The sequence below is a fragment of the Plecotus auritus genome (assembly GCF_963455305.1).
Source record: "Plecotus auritus genome assembly, chromosome: 7".
NCBI classification, from domain to species: domain Eukaryota; kingdom Metazoa; phylum Chordata; class Mammalia; order Chiroptera; family Vespertilionidae; genus Plecotus; species Plecotus auritus.
Genome location: NC_137774.1, coordinates 40,130,592 through 40,138,255, shown reverse-complemented (window position 1 = coordinate 40,138,255; position 7,664 = coordinate 40,130,592). Strand labels below are relative to the sequence as shown.

Genomic DNA, 7,664 nt, shown 5'->3' with positions numbered 1-7,664 from the left:
GCTCACCTCCCATGAGTCTCAAGCTCAGCACTGCCCGCCTGACCTCCCACTATCAGAGAGTTCTGGGTAATCAGCAGAGCAGTTGGGGGCTCCCACTGGGGGCACCACATTAGTTTCTGGGTTGTGAGCACATTCGCACTTAAGAAGGTTTTTTTTTGTGTTTCCAGGGTCGGTCTCTGTACTAAACTGAAACGTTAACAGAAAAGTAGTTGGACCCTCCTGTGCTTGGCATCAGCAGGGCCCCAGGCAGGGCTGAAAGGTGGAATCGGAGTGTCCGAAGATGCAGATGGGAAAGTGCTGGACATGGGAGGACCCTGGGCTGCCAGCTGGAAGAACTTCACGTCATTCCACACCACACCCTTGATGAGGACCCGCAGCATGTTCTGCTGGCGCTGGCCCTGCAGACCAGGCGGCCTATGTCCTCCAGTCACTGGCTTTTGGCTTTTGGACTCCACTACCTTGTCCTTGGTTTTCTTTGGCAAAAACAGCACCTTCTTTTTCTTCTCCTTGGTGAGCCCTGTCATGCACATGGTGGGTGTTGCTGCAGCCTCTCCCCTGCTGTGCAGCCTGCTGACCTGGAGAGAGTGGGAGGTGCACTTGAGGGTGTTGTTGACGGTAGGCAGGTCTTTCTTTTTGAGTCTCTCTTCCTGTCTGAGGGCTGGGCTGCCGTCCAGTAATCCACCTGCTGCTCCATCAGCTTGGCGCCATTGCCCTGGCTGGAGGTGGACAAGCCCCAGTCACTGACAGGGAGCAGAGTGGGGTGACAAGGCCTCATTGGCGACCAGAGATATGGACAGAAGGATAGACAAAAGCATGCTGCAGCCCAAGGGGGCCCATTATCTGAGTCTCCTGACGTGTCTGAGGACTGTTGCACTATCCCAACTTTCACCCACTCCCCCTAAGGGAATGAACTATAAGGACTCCTCGTAGCGGCTCTTCTGCTTGTAGGAGAGCAGGGCTTCCTCAATGGGCAGCTGGTAGGCACAGTTGTCCCCGTGATGTACTGTGTGATTCTCATCACAGTGTCCAGCGTGTCCTGCATGGCGCTCTGGGCCTCCAGCTTGTGGAACAGGTCCCGCCAGGCCAGGTCCTGGAAGAAGCTGTTGTAGAGGTAATGCACGGAGCCCAGGTGCCTGGCCAAGGGGTGGTAACCCAGAGGGATAATCAGGAAGTACATGTATCCCAGCCAGTCGAGCATCTTGTAGGACAGCAGCTCCAGGAAGATGCACACTAGGATCTTCGCTGGCTTCAGGGGCTGGGAATTATAGTGACAGTATCTCTGTATCCGCCAGATGATGGAGCTGAAGGCTGCCAGGTCGTCAGCCATGGAGCAGGTGCACAGCAAGGTAGCGTGTGCCCCTGCAGGGTGTCCGAGGGGAACTGGCCCTGCCAGTTGGAGGTGTTGACGAGGATGATGTTCTCCGGCAGCTGGTCATCAGAGATGAGGATGTGGTTCAGCTGGTTGTATGTGGTCTTCCTGGGGATCTGCAGCTGGCTCCCTGGGTCAGGGCAGCGCTCACTGTCTAGGCCAGTGTTGGGCAAACTCATTAGTCAACAGAGCCAAATATCAACAGTACAACGGTTGAAATTTCTTTTGAGAGCCAAATTTTTTAAACTTAAACTTCTTCTAATGCCACTTCTTCAAAATAGACTCGCCCAGGCCGTGGTATTTTGTGGAAGAGCCACACTCAAGGGACCAAAAAGCCGCATTTGGCTCGCGAGCCGCAGTTTGCCGACCGCTGGTCTAGGCTGTTGACCTGCTTGTTCTGTGGCTGTGCCCTCTGCCGCTCCTTCAGGTACCTGCCCCAGTCATGGTGGCTGGGATGCTTCCCCTTGGTGGAGGGGATGATGAGAGCTTCGGTCTTGGTGATGCGCCCACTGGGCAGCAGCTTCTTGGTGAGCATGTCCAGGGCTGAGGTCTCTGCCTCCGGGCTGTCCTTGGGCTGTGCTGGCTGCTGCCCTGGGTGGGCATGCTCTGAGGCGCTAAGTGGGAGACCCTGTCACTTGGCTATTGCTGCCTGGGCTTGGTCTTCTCAGGCACTGCAGCCAGACTAGGAGGCTCCTTTGTTTTGCTTTGTTTGTTTTGTTAACCCTCACTGGAGGTGATTTTTCCACTGATTTTTTAGAAAGAGTTGAAGGGAGGGCGAGAGACAGAGAGGGAGAGAAGCATCAATGTGAGAGAGACACATGGATTAGTTGCCTCCTGCACGTGCCATGACCAGGGCTGGGGATCAAGCCTGTAATGGAGACAGGTGTGCCCTTGACCAGAATCGAACCCGGGACCCTTTAGTCCATGGGCCAACACATTACCCCGCAGTGAAACCTGCTAGGGCTCAGAAGCTCCTCCATGGATGCTCCCCATGTCCATTTTTGAACTGAAATGTGACAGGCCTTTGCATTATGTCCTGAGCTTGGCCTTGATGGTGCTGAGAAGGCTGTCATCTTCCTCTCTGTCTGGGCTACTGTCGCTGGTTCTCCAGCATGTTAGACAGAAGGTGCAGGTCCTTCTCCACTCAGGGACATGCTCTGAGTGTAGGACCTCCTCTGACACTTGGGCCCTGCTCAGCCAAGCCATGACATTCTGATTTAAGTTTGGATGCCTTGTCATGAACATGGTTGTGACTTTTAATAGTCACTGCTTTCTGGGCTCCCCCATGTCAAAGTCGTCCTGGTCTAGGTCCTACCCATGGGCGGCATCTTCACTGGCCTCCTGCTCTGAGAAGCTCTCATACCCCTCCTTTGAGTAGTGATCTGTGGACTTGGCCTTGGGCTGGCCTGCATGGCACTGTCCTCATGCTAGTCATGGAGAAGGTACAGACCCAGGCGACTTTGGGGTTGAGGGTGCTGTGGGCCACCGTGTTCCAAACACTGTCGATGGGCTGTTTGATGCCTGAGGCTCATGTGTTCTCTCACGCTTTGGCCAGATTTGCAGGCTACTGTTGGCTCCGGGCCCTGTGGATGCTCCCCATCTTTGTCTGTGAGCTGGAGTGTGCCAAGCCTTCAAAGTACAGCCTGAGCTTGGGCTTGGGGGTGCTGAGGGTGCTGTTATCATCCTCCATGTCTGGGTCACTGTCGCTGGAGTTTTCCACTGTGTCGAATAGAAGGTCCAGATCCTCCTCCAACTAGGGGACATGCTGGAATCCACAATCTCCTCTGACACTTTGAACTTGCCCAGCCATGCCACGACTTTCTCCTTGATATTTTGTGGCCTGGTAATGGACATCTTTTCTAATATCCATGGCCTCTGCTTCTTGGGCATCCCCATGTCAATGCCCTTCTCAGCCAGGTCTAGCCCATGGGTGGATTTGTTGCTGGCCTGTTGTTCAGAGGAGAAGCTCTGATATACCCCCTTGGAGTAGTTAACCCTTGACTTGGCCTTGCATCTGGCCTGTATGGCACTGTCCTCCTGGAAGATGGGCTGGCTGCACAGGGATTAGATCCAGATTTTGGCCACTTTGGCAGAAGCCTCATTGATGCTGCTGCAGAGGCACAGCCCCTGGCCACCCTTGAGGGGTCTCTGCCTGACCTCGACCATGTGGATGGTGCCCTCAGGGAGTGTCTTGTAGCTCAAGATGATCTGGTTCTTAAAGTGCTTCCTCCAGTGCACAGGACCTGTAGATTGTTGCCTTCTCTCTTGAGGAAGTGGGGGTCCTACAGTGAGGTCTCCAGTTGTCCACTGGGGAACAGCACTCTCTCATAGGATGTGCTTGTAGCCCTGCATCTTCATGGTGATCACCATTGATATGAGGTTGGAGCCCTGCATCTTCATGGCAATCACCATGGAGATGAGGTCCTTCTCCAGCTCTTTGAAGACCACCATCTTCACTAAGGTCAGGTTGCACAACCTGGGCACGAATCAGAGGCTGGGGCTGTCCAACTCTCGGGTAGCAAACAGGTTCTTGGGCATTGGTGTGTTGAGCCTGGGCATGGGGCTGTGGGTGCAGGGGGTTGTGGAGACCAGGGCTGTGGGCATCCAGGAAGCTACAGCTGCTTGCCCCATACAGGTCCTTTCTGTATTCTGGGGTGATGGTTTCTCTTCCTGTGTTGGGACAGAAGAGAGACATTCCATCAGGGGCAGCTTATGACCTGCCAGGTGGGTTGGGGGCTGTAGTTCAGACTGAACCCCTAAGCACTCAGTGATTATTGTCAGGAGGAGGGACACGAGTGATCCAAGGACAGTGTGTGTGAAAAGGGACCACATGCTCACTGACTAGCTCAGGGAAGACCTGTGTGGCGTTCTTGCAAACTCAGAGACCTAAAGTTATTACAAAGGATGTTCTGAAATGAAAACTTTTAAGCTAAATGCAGTTTGTGGTGGGTAGTCATGTCCTAGGCTGGCATCTTCCCTGACCAAGGTCAATTTTTACTTTAACTGAGCCTGTCTATTGTCTTTTGGCATCTACAATAACATATCTTGGGAATGTCAAAGGAATTTCCCTTTTTCCGGCCCTCTCAAAGCATAGGCAATGCTCTGTGGAGACCACAAATGCCCTCAATGTACCCTAGATAATTGGTGACTTGTAACTCTCCTATATCCACCTATGTAAAAGTATGTCTGTGTCATTTTAATGTTTATCCAGTCACATAGGATTCCACACTTTGATTTCTCTGGGACCCTAATGTATCACCAATGGATTTCATGTTACCAACATACATCTCCTGTTTTGATTGTAATATAGAAAATAAGGTGCACAACTGCCATTCTCCAGAGCATTATCTCAATCCACTGAAATTTTCTTCCCACCAATTGTTGACAGCTGGGCTTAAATAAACTCACAAAAATTCTTTCAAGTCTGAGTGTTTCTTACTTTGACACTTACATGGCGTTCTGGGTCAGGATTCCAAAGAACCGCCCCCGCACCCTTCCTGGACCAAACTGTGGACCCGGTGCTAGGATTCAACAAAAGACCCATTGAACCCACTGGTTCCCTACCCATCAGGTGAACCTGGATGAATTGTGTCTTAGATCTAGGACTTTCCCTTGCTGGTGGTAGAGGGTTTGATTTATTTGAGCTGTATTTTTAAATACTCCAGGTGTAACTAAGATTAAGGGTTGAGATAATTTAGGCTAAGACAAGACAGAAGGCACAATGGGTGGCTGGTTTTATATTGTGGCTTTTCAATTGGAATTGCTTTCTGAGAATCTGAGAAAAATTAACCTTTTCTGTATAAATTAAAGTTGAACTTGATCAGGTCCAAAAATACAGGAGCACGTCCTCTCTCCAGCCTGAATTCAATCGGCTATTTTTAGGTGACTAAGAATATCTGTGGAGGTGTCAGGTCATTCCTCATGACGTGCAGGGGCCCCAAAGCAAATATTTCAACTCAACTGCAATTAAAGTGACTGGTTCTTGTGGGGGAGCACCCATAAGTTTTGGTCAATTAGTTACCTGAACCCTCTGGTTGTTTTAGACAGGAGGGAGATAAACCGAGGCAAACAAGAGGGTTGAATGTGACTTAAGGGGTGAGAGCCTCATGGTGCTCAATCCATAAGCAACACACGTTGACTACATTATATAACAATCCTAGAAAATTTGCTCAGATTCTGAAGATATTAGAAAACACACACACACACACACACACACACACACACACACCTAGAAAACAACAACAAAACACACCTAAAATTAACATGGGATTGTGCCTCCAAGGCCAGGAGATGCCAGATCCCAGCCCTGATTAATACTCCTGATAGGAAGCTTTTACTTGCAAGTGCTTTACAGAAATGGGAATATTTAACTAGAAAATATCCTCCTAAAAATGGCCAAAATGCAGTTTTATTTGCGTGCCTAAATTAATGTTTTGGCATGCAATAAAAATTTGAAAAATGTCAGGTCTAACATTAAACTGAATGAATGAATGGAAGCATATCTTGATTTGGAAATGAGAAGATTCTAAGGAGAAACACATATAAATTCTTTTTTTAAAAAAAATTAGAAATTTTAGAGACTGTGTCTGAACTCTTCTGAAGTTAATAAATGCCAACACCCTATTCTTCCGCCTTCTCTAGCTCCCCCACTATATCCTTCACCTTTTCCCCTCCCTTCTTCCTTCCCCTTCAGTCCCCTCCACTACCACTCCCTACTGACTTAAGAAATAATGAGTATAGGAATTCCAACAGCTCCCTTTGGAGAAAAGCTTGTCTCAGCAAGAGAGGAACCAGCAATTGTTCCTGATTTTCTCAATGACTCTGATGGGTTCACAAAGACATTTCACTGTTAGAACATGTAATCCTGGCTATTCTAACCAATTCCAATGAATATAGCTAAGTGTTTCTGCCAGCAAATGCAACACAATTTCTAAATAAGGTTTGCAAGAAAATTTCTGTAGAGAAGTCTGTCCACTGTTAGAATCATAGGAAACTGAAATAAGATGTAGAAAAAGAGGGGGAAAACCCCACAAAAACAACCATAGTGTTGATCCAAGGGTGTTTCCCCTTCTCACTGATAGTTTGGGAGAAGTTGAAATTATCATAGAAAGAGAAGCCACTAAAACACCTGTAGATACTGGGGCTACTTTATTTGTTCCTAACCACATGCAACTAATTGTCTTCTCCTTCACAGTAAAGCTTCTGTGCAAATGGCAGGAATATTTAACCAATGTCTGTTTTTAATCAAAACCTGTTTCCAACTAGGAAACTGGGAAATGTTATACCAATATTAGCAAATATATATCTTTGCTAATAAAATCTGCCCCAATTCAACTGATAGGGAGAAGTGTTTTGTTTGTTTGTTTATTTGTTTCATGAAATCAGTGATACTCACACATGCTTTTTCCAGAAGGGTAATATGTATTTAGAAATAAATGAACAAGATGCCGAACCCAACAGAGCCTCAGATGAACCCAGTGGCGTGTCCTCAAAGTTGGGGTCCTGGCTGCACCTAGGTTTCCTCAGGGGCTCTGGAAAAGGATCTGCTGGTGGAGTCATGCACAGACATGGAGAGGCATGGGGGAGATGGTGAGCATTCAGCAGGCAAGAGGGGCATCTGGCCAACATTTGTCTGAAAAGGAGCCCAGAGTTGGAATCACATACATGCACCTCTGTTCAGTACCCACCCAGGGGGGAGGGAGCTGGGCCCCTTTGTTCTGAGCTCAGGCTTATGCAGTTCTGAACCCAACCCTCAATGGAAAATGGGGAAACTGGTGTCCATAGAGTGGCAGATATTACCCAATGTCCATGACATTCAGAGCCCAGAGTTCAGGAGTGTTCAGACCTTCCAGGCCAAGGCTCCCACCTCTCCAACAGAGTTGGTCTGGACATTAGAAATCCTGACATACTGGGAAGCTCCTGCCTATTCTTCTGTATCTAGGGGCTAGGATGGGGGGGGGGGATGCTTTGTTCTGGGATCCAGAAAGAGCACTAGTGCGCTCTCTCTCTCTCTCTCTCTCTCTCTCTCTCTCTCTCTCTCTCTCTCTCTTTACTAAGAGGAATTTTTATTTTATTTTATTATTTTTTTATTGTTTAAAGTATTACGTATGTTTCCTTTCCCCCCCATGGACCCCTCCCCGGCCACTTTCACCCCCAGCAAATGCCCCCACCCCCTCAGTGTCCCTGTCCATTGGTTCTGCTTATATGCATGCATACAAGTCCTTTGTTTGAACTCTTACTCTCCCCCCACTCTCCCCTGCCTCCCTGCTGAGATTTGAGGATCGGTTTGATGCTT

The 7,664-nt window shown here is 48.8% G+C and overlaps 1 pseudogene across 1 annotated transcript; it reads right to left on the bottom strand.

Annotated features, from left to right (window-relative positions):
• Window positions 1-231: 231 nt before the first annotated feature.
• Window positions 232-1,548, bottom strand: LOC308252573 (phosphofurin acidic cluster sorting protein 2-like; annotated as a pseudogene). The gene has a single exon. The product of its transcript is annotated as a phosphofurin acidic cluster sorting protein 2-like (transcript).
• Between the last annotated feature and the right edge of the window lie 6,116 nt (window positions 1,549-7,664).